A 9920-nucleotide genomic window follows, 5' to 3' on the forward strand; every position below is an offset into this window, starting at 1 on the left:
ATTGCTCTATTGACAGAGTCTGAAATGATATTGATAATAGACTTAAGTTTTATTCTTTAAGTAATAATGTAGAAGAAAGAATAATGCTCACCCCTCAAAAATGTCCATGTTCTAATCCACAGAACCTGTTAATACAGTACTTTGCATGACGAAGGGACTTTACAGATATGTTTAGGGTTAAGGGCCTTGAGATGGGGAGATTATTCTGGATTATCAGGGAATGTCCAATCTAATCTCATGAGATTTTAAAGGTGGAGAGTCATTCCCAGCTGCAGAGAATTTAGAGACATAGTACCATGAGAACTACTAAACCTGCTGTTGCTGGCTTAGAAGGTGGAGGAGGAGGAAGGCCATGAGAAAAAGAATGTGGATAGCTCCAAGAGGCTAGAAAAGGCAAAGAAATGGATTCTCCACCAGAGTCTTCAGAAAGAAATGCAGTTCTGTGGATGCCTTGATTTTAGCCCAGATGGTCCATGTTGGTCCATCTACAGAGATTATTTTAAGCCACTAAATTTGTTATAATTTGTGTGGCAGTGATAGAAAATGAATATAAACAATTTTAATAAAAATATGCATTTTAACTTCTCCATATGAGAAATGAAGCAGATTTTCTGCAGGGCTGGAGAAGTTTCCATATATACTCAATTATAAGATAATTTTGAATATAAATACTTTTTTCTGTTTCCTTGAGGAGAAAAAATTTAAAGAGAGTGTGTGGCTAACGTGAAAAAAGAAAATTATATAAATAGAAGTTAAATAAGCAAGAATCTTCTTATAATATTGACTTTGAAAATAATAAATTAGTTACACATGTATACTTAAAACCACACATTTAGCATGCTATATTCTCTCTCTCATGTTTCATGAAACAATTTTATTCACACTCTATTTGGAAATTTAACATCAGTTGTGATCATCACTGAAGTTTCTTCCTGAGTGATCTAACCCAGTTTTCCAGAGCACAACATATTTATTTTCGTCTAAGACATTTTAGAGAAAACACGTTTTATTTTTTATTTTATTTTTAATTTCATTTATTTATTCATGAGAGACACAGAGAGAGAGAGAGAGAGGCAGAGACACAGCCAGAGGGAGAAGCAGGCTCCATGCAGGGTGCCTGAAGTGGGACTCAATCCCGGGTCTCCAGGACCACAACCTGGGCCAAAGGCAGAGCTAAACTGCTGAGCCACCCAGGCTGCCCGAGAAAACACTTTGTAAATCTACATGTAATGCTGTCATGAGAAATGTATTTTAAATCATAAGTATGTATCTATTTTCATCATTTTTATGATGTAACTATTTATATATTTGCTTTTAAAGTAGTCTTTAAAACGTTTGTTCATACAACAAAAAAAAAGAAAAAAGAAAAAGATTTGTTCTTTTTTTTCTTTAAAAGATTTCTTCTTAATGGTATCTAAAATCTGCAATTGTGACATCATCTCCCCTCTCCATAGACAATCATTTTAAATTTAGTATTAATATTTCATCATCATCTTTTTTCTTACCAATGGTGACTGGTAATTTCTATTAGCATCCCAAAGTAACATTAATAGGGCTTAGTTTAGATCAATGTATCTTCCTCAAGTAGTTGTTTAAAATAAAGCAATCATGAGAGGTCTTGTAATATGAGATAAGAATTATAAAGATCTCTTCTTTGCGATAAAATTTTGGAGCTAAAAATTCACCTTTTATTCAGAAAGATAAAGAATTCATTTACTTAGTTTTCTTCCCTTTTTATGGCTTCTTTAATACAGATATTTTAATAATATCCTATTTAGTATCCTCTTCAATTGCTATGTGCTATTTTCCCTAGTCCTCTATTAATAAACCTTTAATTGGGGATCCCTGGGTGGCTCAGTGGTTTGGCGCCTGCCTTTGGCCCAGGGCGCGATCCTGGAGTCCCGCCCACTTCGGGCTCCAGGCTTGGAGCCTGCTTCTCCCTCTGCCTGTGTCTCTGCCTCTCTCTCTGTGTGTGTCTATCATAAATAAATCTTAAAAAAATAAACCTTTAATTCCAAATTCTAACAATGAAAAATGATGATGCAATAAACATTACCTTGCATATATTGTTACATACTTGTGTATTTCTACAGGATAAATTCCTAGAGATAGAATTGCTATGTGAAAGGGAACAAGCAGAATACATTTGAAAACTATTGCCAAACTGACCTACAGATATATAAATAAATTTATGTTGCCATGCATAATGGCATGAAAAGGTCCTTCTCATCTCTCTGATGATAGGTAGTATAATTGACCTGCAGCCCAGCTGCAGCACTTTGAAATCAATCATTGTATTTGCTCTGTTCAGAGGCCATTCTTCTCATCAGTTGCTCCCAGTCAGTAAATAATTGGGCATAGCAAGTATAAGACAGGTCTACTTCTGAGACACTCAGGACTGTTCTGATGGGAGACTTTGGCTCAGGGATGCCCCAATGATCTTGCAGAAGTTTCTTAGGACTGCAGTGCAGGCTAGAATGCTTTTAGCCACTCTTTATTTCTCTCCTCTTTACCTTTCTCTTTCATCTAGAAGGCCACATGTATAGGACTGTGAACAGGTCTAGGGCTATCCACAAGCTCAGAAAACATCTGAGAAGGCCCTAATCTCTCACCTCTCACTATCTTAAGTCTTTAAACAAGCAGGAAGTGAAAGCTAAGATGGAGTTGTAAACTTCCTGGCCAAGTGTTTAAGATATATCCAGGCATTTGCATATATCCCCACAGATAGTCCTGCTACAAAAGCTGGGAGATTCATTGGTTTCAGGTATCTAAGGAAATCTTCATATAATCACTAGCTGCCCAGTAAGCAGCCTGAGCAGAGATGTCAGAGGTTACACATCACAAAGAATACAGACTTTACTGCATTATTTTAGAAACTCCACTAAAAAAAAAAAAAGAGAGAGAGAGAGAGAGAGAGATAGCACTACACATTTATTAGAATGGCCAAAATCCAGAACATTGGCAATACTAAATATTGGCAAGGATATGCAAAAGAATCTGATTTGAAGGTTTCCTGCATAATAATATCTAAAATGTGCAGGTTTCAATAAAAATTTGGGCAGCCCCAGTGGCTCAGCAGTTTAGCACCGCCTTCAGCCTAGGGTGTGATCCTGGAGACCCCTGATGGAGTCCCACGTCAGGCTCCCTGCATGGAGTCTGCTTCTCCCTCTGGCTGTGTCTCTGCCTCTCTCTCTCTGTGTCTGTCATGAACAAATGAAATCTTAAAAAAAATTGCAACATATGCGAAGGAATAAGAAAGTATGGCTGATACATAGGAAAAGCAGTCAGTATGACATGTCCCTGAGGAAGCTCCAACATTGGACTTACTAATTAAATGTTGAAATTGCTAATTTAATATGTTCAAAGAACTAAAAAAAATAATAATCACACCTAAATAACTAAAGAAAATATGAGAACGAGGTCACCAAATAGAGAATATAAAGAAAGGAGTATAATGTATTTCTTAAAAAGGACCAAATAGCAATTCTGAAGTTGATTAAATAACTGGAATGAAAAATTCACTAGAGTGGTTCAGCAGCAGATTTGAAGAAACAGAAGAAAGAATCAGCAAAACTGAGGCTAGTTCAATTGAGATTATCCAATCTGAGGAAAAGAGTCATGTAATTCAAGAAAGAAACAAAGGATCACTGCTATTTTTGAAGGTACAAAGGAGGACGAGCCAAAAAAGAGTGCAGGTAGTTTCCAGAAGCTGAAAAGGCAAGGGAACAGGTTCTCTTTTAAAGCCTGCATAAAGGAATACAACTACTTAAACATCTTGACATTAGCCCAGTGAGACCCACTTAGACTTCTGAGGTATTGAAATGTAATTTTTAAAATTGGTTATTTTAAACTCATAAGTTAGTGATAATTTGTTACAGCACAACAGAAAATTAATACAAATTTGGGAACACAATCTCCAGAACTGAGTACAGTTAATCCTTGAACAATGCAGTAGTTATACATGCCAATCCCTGACAAAATTGAAAATCCACATATAACTTTTGACTACCCAAAAAGTTAGCTACTAATAGCCTACTGTTTAGTGGAGCCTTATAGACAATATAAACTGTTTATTAACACGTATTTTATAAGTCATATGTATGTATGTATGTACTGTATTCTTACCATAAAGAAAGCTAGGGAAAATAAAACGTTATTAAGGAAATCCTAAGGAAGAGAAATTGTTTTTAAAGTACTGTGCTAAAAATAAATAAATAAATAAATAAAGTACTGTGCTATAAAAAAAATCCACATATACGTGAATTTCCACAGTTCAAACTTATGTTGTTCAAAGGTCAACTATATATGTTAGGCCACAAAATAAGTCACAATAAATATAAAAGGAAATCATATCAAGTATGTTTTCTGACCACAATAGAATAAAATTTGAAATCAATAACAAAAAAAACCCCTGAAAAATCCTGCAATCTATGAAATTAAATAACATGTTACTAAATAACCAATGAGTCAATAAAGAAATCACAAGACAAATTAGAAAATACTTTGAGCCAGATTCAGTTGTGGCCTTTACATCAGATGGTGAGTGACTTGTTGGCATGCCAGCCAAGAGACAGGTTGTCACCAACCCAAACAATACATTCTATGCCACCAAGCATCTCATTGGCCGGTGATATGATGACCCTGAAGTACAAAAAGATATTAAAAATGTGCCCTTTAAAATTGTCCGTGCCTCCAATGGAGATGCTTGGATTGAAGCTCATGGAAAACTCTATTCTCAAAGTCAGATTGGAGCATTTGTGTTGATGAAGATGAAAGAGACTGCAGAAAATTACCTTGGGCATACAGCAAAAAATGCCGTGATCACTGTTCCAGCTTATTTCAATGACTCAGAGATAGGCCACTAAGGATGCTGGCCAGATATCTGGACTAAATGTGCTTTGAGTAATTAATGAACCCACAGCTGCTGCGCTGGCCTATGGTCTAGATAAATCAGAAGACAAGATCATTGCTGTATATGATTTAGGTGGTAGGACTTTTGATATTTCTATCCTGGAAATTCAGAAAGGAGTGTTTGAGGTGAAGTCCACCAATGGAGATACTTTCTTAGGTGGCGAGGACTTTGAACAGGCCTTGCTATGACACATTGTGAAGGAGTTCAAAAGAGAGACAGGAGTTGATTTAACCAAAGACAACATGGCACTTCAGAGGGTTCGGGAAGCTGCTGAGAAGGCTAAGTGTGAACTCTCCTCATCTGTGCAGACCGACATTAATTTGCCATATCTTGCTATGGATGCTTCTGGACCCAAGCATTTGAATATGAAGCTGACATGGGCTCAGTTTGAAGACATTGTCACTGATCTAATCAGGAGAACCATCGCTCCATGCCAAAAAGCCATGCAAGATGCAGAAGTCAGCAAGAGTGACATTGGAGAAGTGATTCTTGTTGGTGGCATGACTAGGATACCCAAGGTTCAGCAGACTGTACAGGATCTCTTTGGCTGAGCCCCATGCAAAGCTGTCAATCCTGATGAAGCTGTGGCCATCGGAGCTGCCATTCAGGGAGGTGTGTTAGCTGGTTATGTCACAGATGTGCTGCTCCTGGATGTCACTCCTCTGTCTCTGGGTATTGAGACTGTGGGAGGTGTTTTTACCAAACTTATCAACAGAAACACCACTATTCCAACCAAGAAAATCCAGGTGTTTTCTACAGCTGCTGATGGTCAGACTCAAGTGGAGATTAAAGTGTGTCAGGGTGAGAGAGAGATGGTTTGGAATTCCAATCAAAGGTAAGCAGCCCCTCGTGGAGTCCCTCAGATTGAAGTTACATTTGACATTGATGCCAATGGGATTGTACATGTTTCAGCCAAAGATAAGGGTACAGGACACGAGCAGCAGATTGTGATTCATTCTTCTGGTCAGTTAAGTGAAGATGATATTGAAAATATGGTTAAAAATGCAGAAAAGTATGCTGAAGAAGACAGGTGAAAGAAGGAACGAGTTGAAGCAGTTAATATGGCTAAAAGAATCATTCATGACACAGAAACAAAAATGGAAGAATTCAAGGACCAATTGCCTGCTGATGAATGCAACAAGCTAAAAGAAGAGATTTCCAAAATGAGGGAACTTCTGGCTCGAAAAGACAGTGAAATGGGAGAAAACATAAGGCAGGCAACATCTTCCCTTCAGCAAGCATCACTGAGGCTCTTCAAAATGGCATACAAAAAGATGGCATCTGAGTGAGAAGGCTCTGGAAGTTCTGGCACTGGGGAACAAAAGGAAGATCAAAAGGAGGAAAAACAGTAATAACAAACTTCAGAGTCAAAATATGATGCTTGGGAGTGAAGGGACTTTTGAGCAGAAATGGGGAAACTTCAATCTTTTACTGTGTTTTTGCAGTATTCTATATATAATTTCCTTAATATGTAAATTTAGTGACCATAAGCTAATGATCATTTAATGAGAATTTCAACCGTACAAAATTCACAGTACTCTGTACTTAGTCATTTATCACCTGCATGTAAAGGGAGGGGAAGATTTGTTGATCATTATATAAACAATGTTTTGTGCTTTAGTAGCTGTATTTTCAAGAGATGAAACCATCTCTAAGCAGAATGATGAAGGTAGTCAGCCACACACCTGGAATGAGACCATGTGGGGATGAGATCTTCTAGTGAATTAAGAACTACTACACCAGCCTTTGTGTACATGGGATTCTTCATGAAACTGAGGCCTTACAAGGCAAGCCAGCTATGCCATGTTGGAGGGTAGGGCAGGAGTAGCTAGATAACAGAAAAATAGCTGTTAGTTACAGCTTTATATTTTTATTTTTATTTTATTATTTTTTTTCAGCTTTATATTTTTAAAGGTAATAGGGCTCCCTAACTTTCCTAAGGCATATTTTTCCAGCTACCTTCTGGCCTGTGTCTGGCACTTCTGTCCTTGTTGATGGCTCTTTTTTTTTTTTAATCCATTCTGGGTTTTTTTTTAAATAAATATGAAAAAGTAAAAAAAAATACTTTGAAATAAATGAAAACAAAAACAAAACATATCAAAACTTGGGATGCAGAGTAAGCAGTGCTTAGAGCTAAAATTATTGCTCCATGTGACTATATTAAAAAAATATAGATCTCAAAATTAGTATCCTAATCTCTTACTTTGGAGTTTGGAGCAAACTTCAGCAAGCTGAAGAAATAAATAACAACTAGAGTGGAAATAGATAAATCAGTAAACAAAATATAGTAAAATAATAAGGACACTCAAAATCAATTTTTTTCTTTTGAAAAAATCAACAAAACTCACAAATATTCAAGTAGACAGATCGAGAGGAAAAAGAAAACTCAGATGATTAAAATTAAGAATGAAAGAGGAAATACTGATTTAAAAAAATAAAAATAAATTATAAGGGAATATTAAAAAATGGTTGTATGCAAACAAAATAGATAACATAGAAAAGACAAACTCTTCTGGGGACACAGTCTATCAGAACTGACTAAAGAGGAAATAGAAATCTGAATGTACCTTTAAGAAATAGATTGAATAAATAGTAAAAAAAAATTCAACAAGGAAAAGCCTAGCACCAGAGGGCTTTCTTAATGAATTATACAATCACTTAAAAAAGATTTAACACAAATCTTTCCCTAACCCTTACATATAATAAAAGAGGAAGGAACAATTTCAATTCATTTTAGGAAGTCAGTGTTATCCTGACTCAAAAATAAAGCAAAGATATAACAATAAAACTAAAAGCTAGTATCTCTTTTGAACATAGAACCAAAATCCTCAAAAAGTAGCAAATCACATTCAGCAACATATGAAAAGGTTCATATGGGAGTGAGTCCAGCAAAACTGGAGGAGCAATTCCAAACATCCATTACTCCAAAAAAGCATTGAAAAACAAGCAAGAACTGTCAGAACCAGCTTTGTTAGACATCTGGAAAACAGTTAAAGGTTTACAGCAAACAAGTGAATGCTAAATAAAGAGAAAAAACAACTTAAAAATGGTAGGAAAGCTTTGTGGCATTTTTACTTGCCCTTACCTCACCCTCTCCTTGGCTCAGCAGTGTCAGGCCTTTGTACCTGGTTCTGGAGACAGCCTAGTGGATGATATTTGCAAATTACAGTGTTTATCTGTTCTAACCTGCCTGGGGCTACCTGAAAGACTGACAAAAGGTCCCATATCTTTGCCTAACTAAAAACTCACTTAGAGTAGAAAAAAAAAATGGCAGGCATTGCCCAAAAATATTGTAAGCCTAAAGAAAAATCCACAGCCAACTGGGACCATAGATTATGTTTGAGCACACAATTGACCACCTACAGCCTGGCAGAAAAATCTGGGGAGACAATTGCTTTGGGAAATAAAGACATTTAGAAACACCTGTGTACACTGAGGGATTTAGAAAGCCACATGCATATCACTAGACAAAATGCATGCTCAGAAAACAGAATGAAAAACAATTCAGCTAAGTTTTCTGGTGTATATAATAAAAAATAATCTTTCTTCTGATTGCCAATGATAAACTCCCCATTTCTTTCTGCGCCTTCCCCAGAAATGCCTCTAATGCACATGTTTCTACCACCATTCTGTTCATCATGACAGGCAATATATGTATTCCATTAGATGATACAGGCTTTCTCTACCATGTTTCTCATTTCCTCCTGAGCCCTCACTGGAAGAGCCTTTAACATCCTTATTTCTATCAAAAGTCTATTCAAGGAAATCTAAGCTTTTTCCACCATGCTTCTCAAATTTCTTCCAGCTTCTATCCATAACTCAAGCCAAAAATCACTTTCGGATTTTTGTGTTTGTTACAGCAGCATCCCATTTCCAGGCACAAAAATATCTGTATTATTTTCTTATGGCTTCTATAGCAAATTACTAAAAAGAGTGCATTATTTAAAAATAAACACACATTTATCCTCTACAGTACTGGGGACCATAAGTCCAAAATCAAGGTATAAGCAGAGCCATGCTCTCTCTGAGGATCTAGGGTAGAATATGTTCTTGCCTCTTCCAGCTTCTGGTGGCTGACAACATTCCTTTGCTTATGTCCATATCACTCCAATGGAATGTCATTCTACTTTTTTCTTATACGGACACTGATGATGGCATTCAGGGCCCACCTGAATAATCTCATCTCAAAATTCTTTTTTTTAAAGATTTTATTTATTTATTCATGAGAGACACAGAGTGAGAGAGAGAGAGAGAGAGAGAGATAGGCAGAGGAAGAAGCAGGCTCCCTGCAGTGAGCCTGATGTTGGACTTGATCCCAGGAACCCAGGATCATGACCTGAGCCAAAGGCAGATGCTAAACCACTGAGTCACCCAGGCATCTCTCAAAATTCTTAACTTAATCACATCTGCAAAGACACTTTTTCTAAATAAGATGGTATTTACATTTTTCAGGAATTAAAACTTAATACTTTTTGGGCCACCATTCAACCTACTACATCCTTGAAAAGAGGAACCAGCTTTAATTAAAGAAAAATTATAAACAAACTTCTTGGCCCTACAATCACTTGACTTATTCAGCTTATTCAGCTTCTCTGTTGTAAATAGCTGTTTCTGAGTGGATAAACCAAAAGGTAGAAATGATTCATAATGCATTTACTGACTATTGAAATTGACAAAAAAAATAAAATGAGAGTAATCTGGTCTATTTTGTGTTCTTGATTTTATGTAACAAATTTCTCTTTACTGAATTGAATGTTTTCTAATTGAATGTTTTTGGCCTTCAATAAAGATCTGTTATTGCCAAATTGTTTTACTACAGTTCCTCTTTTTATCCATGTGAAATGTAATATCTAAGTTTTATTGAAGGCTAGTGAAAGATGTTACAGATAATTTTGAAAAGCCATAAAGTATGAAAGTCAGTCTTTTTTTTTAAGTCAGTCTGGTTTTTCTTCCTTTCTTCTCTTCTAACTTAAAGTGATTTTGTCACTTCATATACTCTAAAAGTTCA

At 36.2% G+C, this 9920-nt stretch overlaps 1 pseudogene; it reads left to right on the forward strand.

Moving 5' to 3' along the window:
- Positions 1-296: 296 nt before the first annotated feature.
- On the forward strand, positions 297-6535 carry LOC144308839 (stress-70 protein, mitochondrial pseudogene; annotated as a pseudogene).
- Positions 6536-9920: the final 3385 nt, after the last annotated feature.

This window comes from Canis aureus, chromosome X (assembly GCF_053574225.1).
Source record: "Canis aureus isolate CA01 chromosome X, VMU_Caureus_v.1.0, whole genome shotgun sequence".
Classification (NCBI taxonomy): domain Eukaryota; kingdom Metazoa; phylum Chordata; class Mammalia; order Carnivora; family Canidae; genus Canis; species Canis aureus.